This window comes from Leuresthes tenuis, unplaced genomic scaffold (genome assembly GCF_036924035.1).
Source record: "Leuresthes tenuis unplaced genomic scaffold, fLeuTen1.0.hap1 SCAF_1, whole genome shotgun sequence".
Taxonomy (NCBI): domain Eukaryota; kingdom Metazoa; phylum Chordata; class Actinopteri; order Atheriniformes; family Atherinopsidae; genus Leuresthes; species Leuresthes tenuis.
Window position 1 is genome coordinate 608,023 of NW_027325355.1, and position 18,256 is coordinate 626,278.

The 18,256-nt window shown below is 46.3% G+C and overlaps 5 non-coding genes and 39 pseudogenes across 5 annotated transcripts; all 44 read right to left on the bottom strand.

The window, feature by feature from the left end:
* Nucleotides 1–250: 250 nt before the first annotated feature.
* LOC140288409 (5S ribosomal RNA) lies at nt 251–369 on the bottom strand (annotated as a pseudogene).
* A 269-nt stretch (nt 370–638) lies between these two features.
* On the bottom strand, nt 639–757 carry LOC140295316 (5S ribosomal RNA; annotated as a pseudogene).
* Nucleotides 758–1,026: 269 nt separating this feature from the next.
* On the bottom strand, nt 1,027–1,145 carry LOC140271827 (5S ribosomal RNA). Its single transcript, XR_011907871.1, has one exon. It is a non-coding gene; the product is annotated as a 5S ribosomal RNA (ribosomal RNA).
* Nucleotides 1,146–1,411: 266 nt separating this feature from the next.
* On the bottom strand, nt 1,412–1,530 carry LOC140291975 (5S ribosomal RNA; annotated as a pseudogene).
* A 269-nt stretch (nt 1,531–1,799) lies between these two features.
* LOC140317919 (5S ribosomal RNA) lies at nt 1,800–1,918 on the bottom strand (annotated as a pseudogene).
* Nucleotides 1,919–2,187: 269 nt separating this feature from the next.
* LOC140272623 (5S ribosomal RNA) lies at nt 2,188–2,306 on the bottom strand (annotated as a pseudogene).
* Nucleotides 2,307–2,568: 262 nt separating this feature from the next.
* Nucleotides 2,569–2,687, bottom strand: LOC140295553 (5S ribosomal RNA; annotated as a pseudogene).
* Nucleotides 2,688–2,956: 269 nt separating this feature from the next.
* LOC140295317 (5S ribosomal RNA) lies at nt 2,957–3,075 on the bottom strand (annotated as a pseudogene).
* A 657-nt stretch (nt 3,076–3,732) lies between these two features.
* On the bottom strand, nt 3,733–3,851 carry LOC140291408 (5S ribosomal RNA; annotated as a pseudogene).
* A 269-nt stretch (nt 3,852–4,120) lies between these two features.
* On the bottom strand, nt 4,121–4,239 carry LOC140297480 (5S ribosomal RNA). The gene has a single exon (XR_011913212.1). It is a non-coding gene; the product is annotated as a 5S ribosomal RNA (ribosomal RNA).
* Nucleotides 4,240–4,505: 266 nt separating this feature from the next.
* Nucleotides 4,506–4,624, bottom strand: LOC140291612 (5S ribosomal RNA; annotated as a pseudogene).
* A 269-nt stretch (nt 4,625–4,893) lies between these two features.
* Nucleotides 4,894–5,012, bottom strand: LOC140288410 (5S ribosomal RNA; annotated as a pseudogene).
* Nucleotides 5,013–5,281: 269 nt separating this feature from the next.
* Nucleotides 5,282–5,400, bottom strand: LOC140295318 (5S ribosomal RNA; annotated as a pseudogene).
* Nucleotides 5,401–5,669: 269 nt separating this feature from the next.
* Nucleotides 5,670–5,788, bottom strand: LOC140298646 (5S ribosomal RNA). Its single transcript, XR_011914272.1, has one exon. It is a non-coding gene; the product is annotated as a 5S ribosomal RNA (ribosomal RNA).
* A 266-nt stretch (nt 5,789–6,054) lies between these two features.
* LOC140317922 (5S ribosomal RNA) lies at nt 6,055–6,173 on the bottom strand (annotated as a pseudogene).
* Nucleotides 6,174–6,442: 269 nt separating this feature from the next.
* Nucleotides 6,443–6,561, bottom strand: LOC140289375 (5S ribosomal RNA; annotated as a pseudogene).
* Nucleotides 6,562–6,823: 262 nt separating this feature from the next.
* LOC140295554 (5S ribosomal RNA) lies at nt 6,824–6,942 on the bottom strand (annotated as a pseudogene).
* A 269-nt stretch (nt 6,943–7,211) lies between these two features.
* Nucleotides 7,212–7,330, bottom strand: LOC140295319 (5S ribosomal RNA; annotated as a pseudogene).
* Nucleotides 7,331–7,599: 269 nt separating this feature from the next.
* On the bottom strand, nt 7,600–7,718 carry LOC140271902 (5S ribosomal RNA). The gene has a single exon (XR_011907872.1). It is a non-coding gene; the product is annotated as a 5S ribosomal RNA (ribosomal RNA).
* A 266-nt stretch (nt 7,719–7,984) lies between these two features.
* On the bottom strand, nt 7,985–8,103 carry LOC140272628 (5S ribosomal RNA; annotated as a pseudogene).
* A 262-nt stretch (nt 8,104–8,365) lies between these two features.
* Nucleotides 8,366–8,484, bottom strand: LOC140295555 (5S ribosomal RNA; annotated as a pseudogene).
* A 269-nt stretch (nt 8,485–8,753) lies between these two features.
* LOC140295320 (5S ribosomal RNA) lies at nt 8,754–8,872 on the bottom strand (annotated as a pseudogene).
* Nucleotides 8,873–9,141: 269 nt separating this feature from the next.
* On the bottom strand, nt 9,142–9,260 carry LOC140289321 (5S ribosomal RNA; annotated as a pseudogene).
* A 269-nt stretch (nt 9,261–9,529) lies between these two features.
* On the bottom strand, nt 9,530–9,648 carry LOC140319031 (5S ribosomal RNA; annotated as a pseudogene).
* A 269-nt stretch (nt 9,649–9,917) lies between these two features.
* On the bottom strand, nt 9,918–10,036 carry LOC140300556 (5S ribosomal RNA; annotated as a pseudogene).
* A 269-nt stretch (nt 10,037–10,305) lies between these two features.
* Nucleotides 10,306–10,429, bottom strand: LOC140270585 (5S ribosomal RNA; annotated as a pseudogene).
* Nucleotides 10,430–10,698: 269 nt separating this feature from the next.
* On the bottom strand, nt 10,699–10,816 carry LOC140289510 (5S ribosomal RNA; annotated as a pseudogene).
* A 657-nt stretch (nt 10,817–11,473) lies between these two features.
* Nucleotides 11,474–11,592, bottom strand: LOC140297692 (5S ribosomal RNA). The gene has a single exon (XR_011913405.1). It is a non-coding gene; the product is annotated as a 5S ribosomal RNA (ribosomal RNA).
* A 269-nt stretch (nt 11,593–11,861) lies between these two features.
* On the bottom strand, nt 11,862–11,980 carry LOC140288627 (5S ribosomal RNA; annotated as a pseudogene).
* Nucleotides 11,981–12,249: 269 nt separating this feature from the next.
* On the bottom strand, nt 12,250–12,368 carry LOC140294515 (5S ribosomal RNA; annotated as a pseudogene).
* Nucleotides 12,369–12,637: 269 nt separating this feature from the next.
* LOC140296814 (5S ribosomal RNA) lies at nt 12,638–12,756 on the bottom strand (annotated as a pseudogene).
* A 269-nt stretch (nt 12,757–13,025) lies between these two features.
* LOC140296838 (5S ribosomal RNA) lies at nt 13,026–13,144 on the bottom strand (annotated as a pseudogene).
* A 269-nt stretch (nt 13,145–13,413) lies between these two features.
* Nucleotides 13,414–13,532, bottom strand: LOC140283452 (5S ribosomal RNA; annotated as a pseudogene).
* A 269-nt stretch (nt 13,533–13,801) lies between these two features.
* On the bottom strand, nt 13,802–13,920 carry LOC140294086 (5S ribosomal RNA; annotated as a pseudogene).
* A 269-nt stretch (nt 13,921–14,189) lies between these two features.
* Nucleotides 14,190–14,308, bottom strand: LOC140289841 (5S ribosomal RNA; annotated as a pseudogene).
* A 269-nt stretch (nt 14,309–14,577) lies between these two features.
* Nucleotides 14,578–14,696, bottom strand: LOC140300557 (5S ribosomal RNA; annotated as a pseudogene).
* A 269-nt stretch (nt 14,697–14,965) lies between these two features.
* On the bottom strand, nt 14,966–15,089 carry LOC140270596 (5S ribosomal RNA; annotated as a pseudogene).
* Nucleotides 15,090–15,358: 269 nt separating this feature from the next.
* On the bottom strand, nt 15,359–15,476 carry LOC140289511 (5S ribosomal RNA; annotated as a pseudogene).
* Nucleotides 15,477–15,745: 269 nt separating this feature from the next.
* On the bottom strand, nt 15,746–15,854 carry LOC140296704 (5S ribosomal RNA; annotated as a pseudogene).
* A 269-nt stretch (nt 15,855–16,123) lies between these two features.
* Nucleotides 16,124–16,242, bottom strand: LOC140300558 (5S ribosomal RNA; annotated as a pseudogene).
* Nucleotides 16,243–16,511: 269 nt separating this feature from the next.
* LOC140270601 (5S ribosomal RNA) lies at nt 16,512–16,635 on the bottom strand (annotated as a pseudogene).
* Nucleotides 16,636–16,904: 269 nt separating this feature from the next.
* On the bottom strand, nt 16,905–17,022 carry LOC140289512 (5S ribosomal RNA; annotated as a pseudogene).
* Nucleotides 17,023–17,291: 269 nt separating this feature from the next.
* LOC140296705 (5S ribosomal RNA) lies at nt 17,292–17,400 on the bottom strand (annotated as a pseudogene).
* Nucleotides 17,401–18,057: 657 nt separating this feature from the next.
* On the bottom strand, nt 18,058–18,175 carry LOC140289513 (5S ribosomal RNA; annotated as a pseudogene).
* Nucleotides 18,176–18,256: the final 81 nt, after the last annotated feature.

The window sequence follows — 18,256 nt, forward strand, 5'->3', positions numbered from 1 at the left end:
GTGCATTATATAGGTACTGGAATCATACGGTTCCTCTATGCAACCAGATAATTGCCAAGAAAGGCTAACTTGTAGTGGGCACATCTTCTTCCCTGATGTGATTATTCTCTGCAGCTGAAACTGAGACTCTAAGATCACTTCGTGTCTGCCAACAAAGCAGCAGCAGCTGAAGATGACCAACTTCCTCATGTGTCACAGGATGATCAGACATTGCAACAAAAGACATGCAGGTGGTAGAGAGAAGAGAAAAAATTTACAGCACCTGGTATTCCCAAGCGGTCTCCCATTCAAGTACTAACCAGGCCCAGCCCTCCTTGGCTTCCGAGATCAGTCGAGGTCGGGCATATTCAGGGTGGTGTGGCCGAAAGTAGCAATGTCTGTGACAAATATGCATTATATAGGTACTGGAATCATACGGTTCCTCTATGCAACCAGATAATTGCCAAGAAAGGCTAACTTGTAGTGGGCACATCTTCTTCCCTGATGTGATTATTCTCTTCAGCTGAAACTGAGACTCTCAGATCACTTTGTGTCTGCCAACAAAGCAGCAGCAGCTGAAGATGACCAACTTCCTCATGTGTCACAGGGCGATCAGACGTTGCAACAAAAGACATGCAGGTGGTAGAGAGAAGAGAAAAAGCTTACAGCACCTCGTAATCCCAAGCGGTCTCTCATCAAAGTACTAACCAGGCCCAACCCTCCTTGGCTTCTGAGATCAGACGAGGTCAGACATATTCAGGGTGGTTTGGCCGTAAGCAACAATCTCTGTGACAAATGTGCATTATATAGGCAATGGAATCATATGGTTCCTCTATGTAACAAGATAATTGCCGAAAAAGGCTGATATGTAGTGGGCACATCTTGTTCCCTGACGTGATAATTTTCTCCAGCTGAAAATGAGACTCTAAGATCACTTCGTGTCTGCCAACAAAGCAGCAGCAGCTGAAGATGACCAACTTCCTAATGTGTCACAGGGTGATCAGGCGTTGCAACAAAAGACATGCAGGTGGTTGAGAGAAGAGAAAAAGCTTACAGCACCTGGTATTCCCAAGCGGTCTCCCATCCAAGTACTAACCAGGCCCAACCCTGCTTGGCTTCCAAGATCAGACGAGGTCGGGCATATTCAGGGTGGTGTGGCCGTAAGCAACAATGTCTGTGACAAATATAAACTGTATAGGTACTGGAATCATACGGTTCCTCTATGCAACCAGATAATTGCCAAGAAAGGCTGATCAGTAGTGGAAACATCTTCCCTGATGTGATTATTCTCTCCAGCTGAAACTGAGACTCTCATATCACTTCGTGTCTGCCAACAAAGCAGCAGCAGCTGAAGATGACCAACTTCCTCATGTGTCACAGGGCGATCAGACATTGCAACAAAAGACATGCAGGTGGTAGAGAGAAGAGAAAAAGCTTACAGCACCTGGTATTCCCAAGCAGTCTCCCATTCAAGTACTAATCAGGCCCAACCCTGCTTGGGTTCTGAGATCAGACGAGGTTGGGCATATTCAGGGTGGTGTGGCCGTAAGTAACAATGTCTGTGACAAATGTGCATTATATAGGTACTGGAATCATACGGTTCCTCTATGCAACCAGATAATTGCCAAGAAAGGCTGATATGTAGTGGGCACATCTTGTTCCCTGACGTGATAATTTTCTCCAGCTGAAAATGAGACTCTAAGATCACTTCGTGTCTGCCAACAAAGCAGCAGAAACTGAAGATGACCAACTTCCTCATGTGTCACAGGGTGATCAGACGTTGCAACAAAAGACATGCAGGTGGTTGAGAGAAGAGAAAAAGCTTACAGCACCTGATAATCCCAAGCGGTCTCCCATCCAAGTACTAACCAGGCACAACCCTGCTTGGCTTCCGAGATCAGACGAGGTCGGGCTTATTCAGGGTGGTGTGGCCGTAAGCAACAATGTCTGTGACAAATGTAAATTGTATAGGTACTGGAATCATACGTTTCCTCTATATAACCAGATAATTGCAGAGAAAGGCTGATAAATAGTGGGCACATCTTCTTCCCTGACGTGATTATTCTCTCCAGCTGAAAATGAGACTCTCAGATCACTTCGTGTCTGCCAACAAAGCAGCAGCAGCTGAAGATGACCAACTTCCTTATGTGTCACAGGGCGATCAGACCTTGCAACAAAATACATGCAGGTGGTAGAGAGAAGAGAAAAAGCTTACAGCACCTGGCATTCCCAAGGGGTCTCCCATTCAAGTACTAACCAGGCCCAGCCCTCCTTGGCTTCCGAGATCAGTCGAGGTCGGGCATATTCAGGGTGGTGTGGCCGTAAGTAACAATGTCTGTGAAAAATGTGCATTATATAGGTACTGGAATAATACAGTTCCTCTATGTAACCAGATAATTGCAGAGAAAGGCTAACTTGTTGTGGGCACATCTTCTTCCTTGATGTGATTATTCTCTGCAGCTGAAACTGAGACTCTCAGATCACTTCGTGTCTGCTAACAAAGCAGCAGCAGCTGAAGATGACCAACTTCCTCATGTGTCACAGGGCGATCAGACATTACAACAAAAGACATGTAGGTGGTAGAGAAAAAGCTTACAGCACCTGGTATTCCCAAGCGGTGTCCCATCAAAGTACTAACCAGGCCCAGCCCTCCTTGGCTTCCAAGATCAGACAAGGTCAGACATATTCAGGGTGGTTTGGCCGTAAGTAACAATCTCCGTGACAAATGTGCATTATATAGGCAATGGAATCATACACTTCCTCTATGTAACCAGATAATTGCCGAGAAAGGCTGATATGTAGTGGGCACATCTTCTTCCCTGATGTGATTATTCTCTTCAGCTGAAACTGAGACTCTCAGATCACTTTGTGTCTGCCAACAAAGCAGCAGCAGCTGAAGATGACCAACTTCCTCATGTGTCACAGGGCGATCAGACGTTGCAACAAAAGACATGCAGGTGGTAGAGAGAAGAGAAAAAGCTTACAGCACCTCGTAATCCCAAGCGGTCTCTCATCAAAGTACTAACCAGGCCCAACCCTCCTTGGCTTCTGAGATCAGACGAGGTCAGACATATTCAGGGTGGTTTGGCCGTAAGCAACAATCTCTGTGACAAATGTGCATTATATAGGCAATGGAATCATATGGTTCCTCTATGTAACAAGATAATTGCCGAAAAAGGCTGATATGTAGTGGGCACATCTTGTTCCCTGACGTGATAATTTTCTCCAGCTGAAAATGAGACTCTAAGATCACTTCGTGTCTGCCAACAAAGCAGCAGCAGCTGAAGATGACAAACTTCCTCATGTGTCACAGGGTGATCAGACGTTGCAACAAAACACATGCAGGTGGTAGAGAGAAGAGAAAAAGCTTACAGCACCTGGTATTCCCAAGCAGTCTCCCATTGAAGTACGAACCAGACCCAACCCCGCTTGGCTTCCAGGATAAGACAAGGTGGGGCTTATTCAGGGTGGTGTGGCGGTAAGCAACAATATTTGTTAGAAATGTGAATTATATAGGTACTGGAATCATACACTTCCTCTATGAAACCAGATAATTGCCGAGAAAGGCTGATGTGTAGTGGGCATATCATCTTCTCTGATGTGATCATTCTCTTCAGCTGAAACTGAGACTCTCAGATCACTTCGTGTCTGCCAACAAAGCAGCAGAAGCTGAAGATGACAAACTTCCTCATGTGTCACAGGGTGATCAGACGTTGCAACAAAAGACATTCAGGTGGTCCAGAGAAGAGATAAAGCTTACAGCACCTGGTATTCCCAAGCAGTCTCCCACCCAAGTACTAACCAGGCCGAACCCTCCTTGGCTTCTGAGAGCAGACGAGGTCAGACATATTCAGGGTGGTTTGGCCGTAAGCAACAATCTCTGTGACAAATGTGCATTATATAGGCAATGGAATCATATGGTTCCTCTATGTAACAAGATAATTGCCGAGAAAGGCTGATATGTAGTGGGCACATCTTGTTCCCTGACGTGATAATTTTCTCCATTTGAAAATGAGACTCTAAGATCACTTCGTGTCTGCCAACAAAGCAGCAGCAGCTGAAGATGACCAACTTCCTCATGTGTCACAGGGTGATCAGACGTTGCAACAAAAGACATGCAGGTGGTTGAGAGAAGAGAAAAAGCTTACAGCACCTGGTATTCCCAAGCAGTCTCCCATCCAAGTACTAACCAGGCCCAACCCTGCTTGGTTTCCAAGATCAGACGAGGTCGGGCATATTCAGGGTGGTGTGGCCGTAAGCAACAATGTCTGTGACAAATATAAACTGTATAGGTACTGGAATCATACGGTTCCTCTATGCAACCAGATAATTGCCAAGAAAGGCTGATAAGTAGTGGAAACATCTTCCCTGTCGTGATTATTCTCTCCAGCTGAAACTGAGACTCTCATATCACTTCGTGTCTGCCAACAAAGCAGCAGCAGCTGAAGATGACCAACTTCCTCATGTGTCACAGGGCGATCAGACATTGCAACAAAAGACATGCAGGTGGTAGAGAGAAGAGAAAAAGCTTACAGCACCTGGTATTCCCAAGCAGTCTCCCATTCAAGTACTAACAAGGCCCAACCCTGCTTGGGTTCTGAGATCAGACGAGGTCGGGCATATTCAGGGTGGTGTGGCCGTAAGTAACAATGTCTGTGACAAATGTGCATTATATAGGTACTGGAATCATACGGTTCCTCTATGCAACCAGATAATTGCCAAGAAAGGCTAACTTGTAGTGGGCACATCTTCTTCCCTGATGTGATTATTCTCTGCAGCTGAAACTGAGACTCTAAGATCACTTCGTGTCTGCCAACAAAGCAGCAGCAGCTGAAGATGACCAACTTCCTCATGTGTCACAGGATGATCAGACATTGCAACAAAAGACATGCAGGTGGTAGAGAGAAGAGAAAAAATTTACAGCACCTGGTATTCCCAAGCGGTCTCCCATTCAAGTACTAACCAGGCCCAGCCCTCCTTGGCTTCCGAGATCAGTCGAGGTCGGGCATATTCAGGGTGGTGTGGCCGAAAGTAGCAATGTCTGTGACAAATATGCATTATATAGGTACTGGAATCATACGGTTCCTCTATGCAACCAGATAATTGCCAAGAAAGGCTAACTTGTAGTGGGCACATCTTCTTCCCTGATGTGATTATTCTCTTCAGCTGAAACTGAGACTCTCAGATCACTTTGTGTCTGCCAACAAAGCAGCAGCAGCTGAAGATGACCAACTTCCTCATGTGTCACAGGGCGATCAGACGTTGCAACAAAAGACATGCAGGTGGTAGAGAGAAGAGAAAAAGCTTACAGCACCTCGTAATCCCAAGCGGTCTCTCATCAAAGTACTAACCAGGCCCAACCCTCCTTGGCTTCTGAGATCAGACGAGGTCAGACATATTCAGGGTGGTTTGGCCGTAAGCAACAATCTCTGTGACAAATGTGCATTATATAGGCAATGGAATCATATGGTTCCTCTATGTAACAAGATAATTGCCGAAAAAGGCTGATATGTAGTGGGCACATCTTGTTCCCTGACGTGATAATTTTCTCCAGCTGAAAATGAGACTCTAAGATCACTTCGTGTCTGCCAACAAAGCAGCAGCAGCTGAAGATGACCAACTTCCTAATGTGTCACAGGGTGATCAGGCGTTGCAACAAAAGACATGCAGGTGGTTGAGAGAAGAGAAAAAGCTTACAGCACCTGGTATTCCCAAGCGGTCTCCCATCCAAGTACTAACCAGGCCCAACCCTGCTAGGCTTCCAAGATCAGACGAGGTCGGGCATATTCAGGGTGGTGTGGCCGTAAGCAACAATGTCTGTGACAAATATAAACTGTATAGGTACTGGAATCATACGGTTCCTCTATGCAACCAGATAATTGCCAAGAAAGGCTGATCAGTAGTGGAAACATCTTCCCTGATGTGATTATTCTCTCCAGCTGAAACTGAGACTCTCATATCACTTCGTGTCTGCCAACAAAGCAGCAGAAACTGAAGATGACCAACTTCCTCATGTGTCACAGGGTGATCAGACGTTGCAACAAAAGACATGCAGGTGGTTGAGAGAAGAGAAAAAGCTTACAGCACCTGATAATCCCAAGCGGTCTCCCATCCAAGTACTAACCAGGCACAACCCTGCTTGGCTTCCGAGATCAGACGAGGTCGGGCTTATTCAGGGTGGTGTGGCCGTAAGCAACAATGTCTGTGACAAATGTAAATTGTATAGGTACTGGAATCATACGTTTCCTCTATATAACCAGATAATTGCAGAGAAAGGCTGATAAATAGTGGGCACATCTTCTTCCCTGACGTGATTATTCTCTCCAGCTGAAAATGAGACTCTCAGATCACTTCGTGTCTGCCAACAAAGCAGCAGCAGCTGAAGATGACCAACTTCCTTATGTGTCACAGGGCGATCAGACCTTGCAACAAAATACATGCAGGTGGTAGAGAGAAGAGATAAAGCTTACAGCACCTGGCATTCCCAAGGGGTCTCCCTTTCAAGTACTAACCAGGCCCAGCCCTCCTTGGCTTCCGAGATCAGTCGAGGTCGGGCATATTCAGGGTGGTGTGGCCGTAAGTAACAATGTCTGTGAAAAATGTGCATTATATAGGTACTGGAATAATACAGTTCCTCTATGTAACCAGATAATTGCAGAGAAAGGCTAACTTGTTGTGGGCACATCTTCTTCCTTGATGTGATTATTCTCTGCAGCTGAAACTGAGACTCTCAGATCACTTCGTGTCTGCTAACAAAGCAGCAGCAGCTGAAGATGACCAACTTCCTCATGTGTCACAGGGCGATCAGACATTACAACAAAAGACATGTAGGTGGTAGAGAAAAAGCTTACAGCACCTGGTATTCCCAAGCGGTGTCCCATCAAAGTACTAACCAGGCCCAGCCCTCCTTGGCTTCCAAGATCAGACAAGGTCAGACATATTCAGGGTGGTTTGGCCGTAAGTAACAATCTCCGTGACAAATGTGCATTATATAGGCAATGGAATCATACACTTCCTCTATGTAACCAGATAATTGCCGAGAAAGGCTGATATGTAGTGGGCACATCTTCTTCCCTGATGTGATTATTCTCTTCAGCTGAAACTGAGACTCTAAGATCACTTTGTGTCTGCCAACAAAGCAGCAGAAGCTGAAGATGACCAACTTCCTCATGTGTCACAGGGCGATCAGACGTTGCAACAAAAGACATGCAGGTGGTAGAGAGAAGAGAAAAAGCTTACAGCACCTCGTAATCCCAAGCGGTCTCTCATCAAAGTACTAACCAGGCCCAACCCTCCTTGGCTTCTGAGATCAGACGAGGTCAGACATATTCAGGGTGGTTTGGCCGTAAGCAACAATCTCTGTGACAAATGTGCATTATATAGGCAATGGAATCATATGGTTCCTCTATGTAACAAGATAATTGCCGAAAAAGGCTGATATGTAGTGGGCACATCTTGTTCCCTGACGTGATAATTTTCTCCAGCTGAAAATGAGACTCTAAGATCACTTCGTGTCTGCCAACAAAGCAGCAGCAGCTGAAGATGACCAACTTCCTAATGTGTCACAGGGTGATCAGGCGTTGCAACAAAAGACATGCAGGTGGTTGAGAGAAGAGAAAAAGCTTACAGCACCTGGTATTCCCAAGCGGTCTCCCATCCAAGTACTAACCAGGCCCAACCCTGCTTGGCTTCCAAGATCAGACGAGGTCGGGCATATTCAGGGTGGTGTGGCCGTAAGCAACAATGTCTGTGACAAATATAAACTGTATAGGTACTGGAATCATACGGTTCCTCTATGCAACCAGATAATTGCCAAGAAAGGCTGATAAGTAGTGGAAATATCTTCCCTGATGTGATTATTCTCTCCAGCTGAAAATGAGACTCTCAGATCACTTCGTGTCTGCCAACAAAGCAGCAGCAGCTGAAGATGACCAACTTCCTTATGTGTCACAGGGCGATCAGACCTTGCAACAAAATACATGCAGGTGGTAGAGAGAAGAGAAAAAGCTTACAGCACCTGGCATTCCCAAGGGGTCTCCCATTCAAGTACTAACCAGGCCCAGCCCTCCTTGGCTTCCGAGATCAGTCGAGGTCGGGCATATTCAGGGTGGTGTGGCCGTAAGTAACAATGTCTGTGAAAAATGTGCATTATATAGGTACTGGAATAATACAGTTCCTCTATGTAACCAGATAATTGCAGAGAAAGGCTAACTTGTTGTGGGCACATCTTCTTCCTTGATGTGATTATTCTCTGCAGCTGAAACTGAGACTCTCAGATCACTTCGTGTCTGCTAACAAAGCAGCAGCAGCTGAAGATGACCAACTTCCTCATGTGTCACAGGGCGATCAGACATTACAACAAAAGACATGTAGGTGGTAGAGAAAAAGCTTACAGCACCTGGTATTCCCAAGCGGTGTCCCATCAAAGTACTAACCAGGCCCAGCCCTCCTTGGCTTCCAAGATCAGACAAGGTCAGACATATTCAGGGTGGTTTGGCCGTAAGTAACAATCTCCGTGACAAATGTGCATTATATAGGCAATGGAATCATACACTTCCTCTATGTAACCAGATAATTGCCGAGAAAGGCTGATATGTAGTGGGCACATCTTCTTCCCTGATGTGATTATTCTCTTCAGCTGAAACTGAGACTCTCAGATCACTTTGTGTCTGCCAACAAAGCAGCAGCAGCTGAAGATGACCAACTTCCTCATGTGTCACAGGGCGATCAGACGTTGCAACAAAAGACATGCAGGTGGTAGAGAGAAGAGAAAAAGCTTACAGCACCTCGTAATCCCAAGCGGTCTCTCATCAAAGTACTAACCAGGCCCAACCCTCCTTGGCTTCTGAGATCAGACGAGGTCAGACATATTCAGGGTGGTTTGGCCGTAAGCAACAATCTCTGTGACAAATGTGCATTATATAGGCAATGGAATCATATGGTTCCTCTATGTAACAAGATAATTGCCGAAAAAGGCTGATATGTAGTGGGCACATCTTGTTCCCTGACGTGATAATTTTCTCCAGCTGAAAATGAGACTCTAAGATCACTTCGTGTCTGCCAACAAAGCAGCAGCAGCTGAAGATGACCAACTTCCTAATGTGTCACAGGGTGATCAGGCGTTGCAACAAAAGACATGCAGGTGGTTGAGAGAAGAGAAAAAGCTTACAGCACCTGGTATTCCCAAGCAGTCTCCCATTCAAGTACTAATCAGGCCAAACCCTGCTTGGGTTCTGAGATCAGACGAGGTCGGGCATATTCAGGGTGGTGTGGCCGTAAGCAACAATGTCTGTGACAAATATAAACTGTATAGGTACTGGAATCATACGGTTCCTCTATGCAACCAGATAATTGCCAAGAAAGGCTGATATGTAGTGGGCACATCTTGTTCCCTGACGTGATAATTTTCTCCAGCTGAAAATGAGACTCTAAGATCACTTCGTGTCTGCCAACAAAGCAGCAGAAACTGAAGATGACCAACTTCCTCATGTGTCACAGGGTGATCAGACGTTGCAACAAAAGACATGCAGGTGGTTGAGAGAAGAGAAAAAGCTTACAGCACCTGATAATCCCAAGGGGTCTCCCATCCAAGTACTAACCAGGCACAACCCTGCTTGGCTTCCGAGATCAGACGAGGTCGGGCTTATTCAGGGTGGTGTGGCCGTAAGCAACAATGTCTGTGACAAATGTAAATTGTATAGGTACTGGAATCATACGTTTCCTCTATATAACCAGATAATTGCAGAGAAAGGCTGATAAATAGTGGGCACATCTTCTTCCCTGACGTGATTATTCTCTCCAGCTGAAAATGAGACTCTCAGATCACTTCGTGTCTGCCAACAAAGCAGCAGCAGCTGAAGATGACCAACTTCCTCATGTGTCACAGGGGGATCAGACGTTGCAACAAAAGACATGCAGGTGGTCGAGAGAAGACAAAAAGCTTACAGCTCCTGGTATTCCCAAGCGGTCTCCCATTTAAGTACTAACCAGGCCCAACCCTCCTTGGCTTCCGAGATCAGACGAGGTCGGGCATGTTCAGGGTGGTGTGGCCGTAAGCAACATGGTCTGTGACAAATGTGCATTATATAGGTACTGGAATCATACGGTTCCTCTATGTAACCAGATAATTGCCGAGAAAGGCTGACTTGTAGTGGGCACATCTTCTTCCCTGATGTGATTATTCTCTGCAGCTGAAACTGAGACTCTCAGATCACTTCGTGTCTGCCAACAAAGCAGCAGCAGCTGAAGATGACCACCTTCCTCATGTGTCACAGGGTGATCAGACGTTGCAACAAAAGACATGCAGGTGGTAGAGAAAAGAGAAAAAGCTTACAGCACCTGGTATTCCCAAGCAGTCTCCCACCCAAGTACTAACCAGGCACAACCCCGCTTGGCTTCCGAGATCGGACGAGGTCGGGCATATTATATTCAGGGTGGTGTGGCCGTAAGCGACAATCTCTGTGACAAATGTGCATTATATAGGTACTGGAATCATACGGTTCCTCTATGTAACCAGATAATTGCAGAGAAAGGCTTATGTGTAGTGGGCACATCTTCTTCCCTGACGTGATTATTCTCTGCAGCTGAAACTGAGACTCTCAGATCACTTCGTGTCTGCCAACAAAGCAGCAGAAGCTGAAGATGACCAACTTCCTCATGTGTCACAGGGTGATCAGACGTTGCAACAAAAGACATTCAGGTGGTCCAGAGAAGAGATAAAGCTTACAGCACCTGGTATTCCCAAGCAGTCTCCCACCCAAGTACTAACCAGGCCAACCGTGCTTGGCTTCCGAGATCAGACGAGGTCAGGCATGTTCAGGGTGGTGTGGCCGTAAGCGACAATGTCTGTGACAAATGTGCATTATATAGGTACTGGAATCATACGGTTCCTCTATGTAACCAGATAATTGCAGAGAAAGGCTTATGTGTAGTGGGCACATCTTCTTCCCTGACGTGATTATTCTCTTCAGTTGAAACTGAGACTCTCAGATCACTTCGTGTCTGCCAACAAAGTAGCAGAAGCTGAAGATGACAAACTTCCTCATGTGTCACAGGGTGATCAGATGTTGCAACAAAAGACATGCAGGTGGTAGAGAGAAGAGAAAAAGCTTACAGCACCTGGTATTCCCAAGAAGTCTCCCATTTAAGTACAAACCAGACCCAACCCTGCTTGGCTTCCAGGATAAGACAAGGTGGGGCTTATTCAGGGTGGTGTGGCGGTAAGCAACAATATTTGTTACAAATGTGAATTATATAGGTACTGGAATCATACACTTCCTCTATGAAACCAGATAATTGCCGAGAAAGGCTGATGTGTAGTGGGCATATCATCTTCTCTGATGTGATCATTCTCTTCAGCTGAAACTGAGACTCTCAGATCACTTCGTGTCTGCCAACAAAGCAGCAGCAGCTGAAGATGACCAACTTCCTCATGTGTCACAGGGTGATCAGACGTTGCAACAAAACACATGCAGGTGGTAGAGAGAAGAGAAAAAGCTTACAGCACCTGGTATTCCCAAGCGGTCTCCCACCCAAGTACTAACCAGGCCCAACACTGCTTGGCTTCCGAGATCAGACGAGATCAGGTAAATTCAGGGTGGTGTGGCCGTAAGTAACAATGTCTGTGACAAATGTGCATTATATAAGTACAGGAATCATACGGTTCCTCTATGTAACCAGATAATTGATGAGAACGGCTGATGTGTAGTGGGCACATCTTCTTCCCTGACGTGATTATTCTCTTCAGCTGAAACTGAGACTCTCAGATCACTTCGTGTCTTCCAACAAAGCAGCAGCAGCTGAAGATGACCAACTTCTTCACGTGTCACAGGGTGATCAGACGTTGCAACAAAAGACATGCAGGTGGTAGAGAGAAGAGAAAAAGCTTACAGCACCTGGTATTCCCAAGCTGTCTCCCATCCAAGTACTAACCAGGTACAACCCTGCTTGGCGTCCGAGTTCAGACGAGGTCGGGCTTATTCAGGGTGGTGTGGCCGTAAGCAACAATGTCTCTGACAAATGTGCATTATATAGGTACTGGAATCATACGGTTCCTCTATGCAACCAGATAATTGCCGAGAAAGGCTTATGTGTAGCGGGCAAATCATCTTCTCTGATGTGATCATTCTCTGCAACTGAAACTGAGACTCTCAGATCACTTCGTGTCTGCCAACAAAGCAGCAGCAGCTGAAGATGACCATCTTCCTCATGTGTCACAGGGTGATCAGACGTTGCAACAAAAGACATGCAGGTGGTAGAGAGAAGAGAAGAAGCTTACAGCACCTGGTATTCCCAAGCAGTCTCCCATCCAAGTACTAAGCAGGCTCAACCCTGTTTGGCTTCCGAGATCACACGAGGTTGGGCATATTCAGGGTGGTGTGGCCGTAAGTAACAATGTCTGTGACAAATGTGCATTATATAGGTACTGGAATCATACGGTCCCTCTATGCAACCAGATAATTGCCAAGAAAGGCTAACTTGTAGTGGGCACATCTTCTTCCCTGATGTGATTATTCTCTACAGCTGAAACTGAGACTCTCAGATCACTTCGTGTCTGCCAAAAAAGCAGCAGCTGCTGAAGATGACCAACTTCCTCATGTGTCACAGGGTGATCAGACGTTGCAACAAAAGACATGCAGGTGGTAGAGAGAAGAGAAGAAGCTCACAGCACCTGGTATTCCGAAGCAGTCTCCCATCCAAGTACTAAGCAGGCTCAACCCTGTTTTGCTTCCGAGATCACACGAGGTTGGGCATATTCAGGGTGGTGTGGCCGTAAGTAACAATGTCTGTGACAAATGTGCATTATAGAGGTACTGGAATCATACGGTTCCTCTATGCAACCAGATAATTGCCAAGAAAGGCTAACTTGTAGTGGGCACATCTTCTTCCCTGACGTGATTATTCTCTGCAGCTGAAATTGAGACTCTCAGATCACTTCGTGTCTGCCAACAAAGCAGCAGCAGCTGAAGATGACCAACTTCCTCATGTGTCACAGGGCGATCAGACCTTGCAACAAAATACATGCAGGTGGTAGAGAGAAGAGAAAAAGCTTAAAGCACCTGGCATTCCCAAGGGGTCTCCCATTCAAGTACTAACCAGGTCCAACCCTGCTTGGATTCCAAGATCAGACAAGGTCAGACATATTCAGGGTGGTTTGGCCGTAAGTAACAATCTCCGTGACAAATGTGCATTATATAGGCAATGGAATCATACACTTCCTCTATGTAACCAGATAATTGCCGAGAAAGGCTGATATGTAGTGGGCACATCTTCTTCCCTGACGTGATAATTCTCTCCAGCTGAAAATTAGAGTCTCAGATCACTTTGTGTCTGCCAACAAAGCAGCAGCAGCTGAAGATGACCAACTTCCTCATGTGTCAAAGGGTGATCAGACGTTGCAACAAAAGACATGCAGGTGGTCGAGATAAGACAAAAAGCTTACAGCTCCTGGTATTCCCAAGCTGTCTCCCATTTAAGTACTAACCAGGCCCAACCCTCCTTAGCTACCGAGATCAGACGAGGTCGGGCATGTTCAGGGTGGTGTGGCCGTAAGCAACAATGTCTGTGACAAATGTGCATTATATAGGTACTGGAATCATACGGTTCCTCTATGTAACCAGATAATTGCCGAGAAAGGCAGACTTGTAGTGGGCAAATCTTCTTCCCTCATGTGATCATTCTCTGCAGCTGAAACTGAGACTCTCAGATCACTTCGTGTCTGCCAACAAAGCAGCAGCAGCTGAAGATGACCAACTTCCTCATGTGTCACAGGGCGATCAGACCTTGCAACAAAATACATGCAGGTGGTAGAGAGAAGAGAAAAAGCTTACAGCACCTGGCATTCCCAAGGGGTCTCCCATTCAAGTACTAACCAGGCCCAACCCTGCTTGGGTTCCTAGATCAGTCGAGGTCGGGCATATTCATGGTGGTGTGGCCGTAAGTAACAATGTCTGTGAAAAATGTGCATTATATAAGTACTGGAATCATACGGTTCCTCTATGTAACCAGATAATTGCTGAGAAAGGCTGATGTGTAGTTGGCACATCTTCTTCCCTGACGTGATTATTCTCTTCAGCTGAAACTGAGACTCTCAGATCACTTTGTGTCTTCCAACAAAGCAGCAGCAGCTGAAGATGGCCAACTTTCTCATGTGTCACAGGGTGATCAGACGTTGCAACAAAAGACATGCAGGTTGTAGAGAGAAGAGAATATGCTTACAGCACCTGGTATTCCCAAGCAGTCTCCCATTAAAGTACTAACCAGGCCCAACCCTCCTTGGCTTCCGAGATCAGACGAGGTCGGGCTTATTCAGGGTGGTGTAGCCGTAAGGAACAATTTCTGTGACAAATGTGCATTATATAGGTACTGGAATCATACAATTCCTCTATGTAACCAGATAATTGATGAGAAAGGCTGACTTGTTATGGGCACATCTTCTTCCCTGATGTGATTATTCTCTGCAGCTGAAACTGAGACTCTCAGATCACTTCGTGTCTGCCAACAAAGCAGCAGAAGCTGAAGATGACCAACTTCCTCATGTGTCATAGGGGGATCAGACGTTGCAACAAAAGACATGCAGGTGGTCGAGAGAAGACAAAAAGCTTACAGCTCCTGGTATTCCCAAGCGGTCTCCCATTTAAGTACTAACCAGGCCCAACCCTCCTTGGCTTCCGAGATCAGACGAGGTCGGGCATGTTCAGGGTGGTGTGGCCGTAAGCAACATGGTCTGTGACAAATGTGCATTATATAGGTACTGGAATCATACGGTTCCTCTATGTAACCAGATAATTGCCGAGAAAGGCTGACTTGTAGTGGGCACATCTTCTTGCCTGATGTGATTATTCTCTGCAGCTGAAACTGAGACTCTCAGATCACTTTGTGTCTGCCAACAAAGCAGCAGCAGCTGAAGATGACCAACTTCCTCATGTGTCACAGGGTGATCAGACGTTGCAACAAAAGACATGCAGGTGGTAGAGAGAAGAGAAAAAGCTTACAGCACCTGGTATTCCCAAGCAGTCTCCCACCCAAGTACTAACCAGGCACAACCCCGCTTGGCTTCCGAGATCGGACGAGGTCGGGCATATTATATTCAGGGTGGTGTGGCCGTAAGCGACAATCTCTGTGACAAATGTGCATTATATAGGTACTGGAATCATACGGTTCCTCTATGTAACCAGATAATTGCAGAGAAAGGCTTATGTGTAGTGGGCACATCTTCTTCCCTGACGTGATTATTCTCTGCAGCTGAAACTGAGACTCTCAGATCACTTCGTGTCTGCCAACAAAGCAGCAGAAGCTGAAGATGACCAACTTCCTCATGTGTCACAGGGTGATCAGACGTTGCAACAAAAGACATTCAGGTGGTCCAGAGAAGAGATAAAGCTTACAGCACCTGGTATTCCCAAGCAGTCTCCCACCCAAGTACTAACCAGGCCAACCGTGCTTGGCTTCCGAGATCAGACGAGGTCAGGCATGTTCAGGGTGGTGTGGCCGTAAGCGACAATCTCTGTGACAAATGTGCATTATATAGGTACTGGAATCATACGGTTCCTCTATGTAACCAGATAATTGATGAGAAAGGCTGACTTGTTATGGGCACATCTTCTTCCCTGATGTGATTATTCTCTGCAGCTTAAACTGAGACTCTCAGATCACTTCGTGTCTGCCAACAAAGCAGCAGCAGCTGAAGATGACCAACTTCCTCATGTGTCACAGGGGGATCAGACGTTGCAACAAAAGACATGCAGGTGGTCGAGAGAAGACAAAAAGCTTACAGCTCCTGGTATTCCCAAGCGGTCTCCCATTTAAGTACTAACCAGGCCCAACCCTCCTTGGCTTCCGAGATCAGACATGTTCAGGGTGGTGTGGCCGTAAGCAACATGGTCTGTGACAAATGTGCATTATATAGGTACTGGAATCATACGGTTCCTCTATGTAACCAGATAATTGCCGAGAAAGGCTGACTTGTAGTGGGCACATCTTCTTCCCTGATGTGATTATTCTCTGCAGCTGAAACTGAGACTCTCAGATCACTTCGTGTCTGCCAACAAAGCAGCAGCAGCTGAAGATGACCAACTTCCTCATGTGTCACAGGGTGATCAGACGTTGCAACAAAAGACATGCAGGTGGTCGAGAGAAGACAAAAAGCTTACAGCTCCTGGTATTCCCAAGCGGTCTCCCATTTAAGTACTAACCAGGCCCAACCCTCCTTGGCTTCCGAGATCAGACGAGGTCGGGCATGTTCAGGGTGGTGTGGCCGTAAGCAACATGGTCTGTGACAAATGTGCATTATATAGGTACTGGAATCATACGGTTCCTCTATGTAACCAGATAATTGCCGAGAAAGGCTGACTTGTAGTGGGCACATCTTCTTGCCTGATGTGATTATTCTCTGCAGCTGAAACTGAGACTCTCAGATCACTTTGTGTCTGCCAACAAAGCAGCAGCAGCTGAAGATGACCACCTTCCTCATGTGTCACAGGGTGATCAGACGTTGCAACAAAAGACATGCAGGTGGTAGAGAGAAGAGAAAAAGCTTACAGCACCTGGTATTCCCAAGCAGTCTCCCACCCAAGTACTAACCAGGCACAACCCCGCTTGGCTTCCGAGATCGGACGAGGTCGGGCATATTATATTCAGGGTGGTGTGGCCGTAAGCGACAATCTCTGTGACAAATGTGCATTATATAGGTACTGGAATCATACGGTTCCTCTATGTAACCAGATAATTGCAGAGAAAGGCTTATGTGTAGTGGGCACATCTTCTTCCCTGACGTGATTATTCTCTGCAGCTGAAACTGAGACTCTCAGATCACTTCGTGTCTGCCAACAAAGCAGCAGAAGCTGAAGATGACCAACTTCCTCATGTGTCACAGGGTGATCAGACGTTGCAACAAAAGACATTCAGGTGGTCCAGAGAAGAGATAAAGCTTACAGCACCTGGTATTCCCAAGCAGTCTCCCACCCAAGTACTAACCAGGCCAACCGTGCTTGGCTTCCGAGATCAGACGAGGTCAGGCATGTTCAGGGTGGTGTGGCCGTAAGCGACAATCTCTGTGACAAATGTGCATTATATAGGTACTGGAATCATACGGTTCCTCTATGTAACCAGATAATTGATGAGAAAGGCTGACTTGTTATGGGCACATCTTCTTCCCTGATGTGATTATTCTCTGCAGCTTAAACTGAGACTCTCAGATCACTTCGTGTCTGCCAACAAAGCAGCAGCAGCTGAAGATGACCAACTTCCTCATGTGTCACAGGGGGATCAGACGTTGCAACAAAAGACATGCAGGTGGTCGAGAGAAGACAAAAAGCTTACAGCTCCTGGTATTCCCAAGCGGTCTCCCATTTAAGTACTAACCAGGCCCAACCCTCCTTGGCTTCCGAGATCAGACATGTTCAGGGTGGTGTGGCCGTAAGCAACATGGTCTGTGACAAATGTGCATTATATAGGTACTGGAATCATACGGTTCCTCTATGTAACCAGATAATTGCCGAGAAAGGCTGACTTGTAGTGGGCACATCTTGTTCCCTGACGTTATTATTTTCTTCAGTTGAAACTGAGACTCTCAGATCACTTCGTGTCTGCCAACAAAGTAGCAGAAGCTGAAGATGACAAACTTCCTCATGTGTCACAGGGTGATCAGATGTTGCAACAAAAGACATGCAGGTGGTAGAGAGAAGAGAAAAAGCTTACAGCACCTGGTATTCCCAAGCAGTCTCCCATTGAAGTACAAACCAGTCCCAACCCTGCTTGGCTTCCAGGTTAAGACAAGGTGGGGCTTATTCAGGGTGGTGTGGCGGTAAGCAACAATATTTGTTACAAATGTGAATTATATAGGTACTGGAATCATACACTTCCTCTATGAAACCAGATAATTGCCGAGAAAGGCTGATGTGTAGTGGGCATATCATCTTCTCTGATGTGATCATTCTCTTCAGCTGAAACTGAGACTCTCAGATCACTTCGTGTCTGCCAACAAAGCAGCAGCAGCTGAAGATGACCAACTTCCTCATGTGTCACAGGGTGATCAGACGTTGCAACAAAAGACATTCAGGTGGTCCAGAGAAGAGATAAAGCTTACAGCACCTGGTATTCCCAAGCAGTCTCCCACCCAAGTACTAACCAGGCCAACCGTGCTTGGCTTCCGAGATCAGACGAGGTCAGGCATGTTCAGGGTGGTGTGGCCGTAAGCGACAATCTCTGTGACAAATGTGCATTATATAGGTACTGGAATCATACGGTTCCTCTATGTAACCAGATAATTGATGAGAAA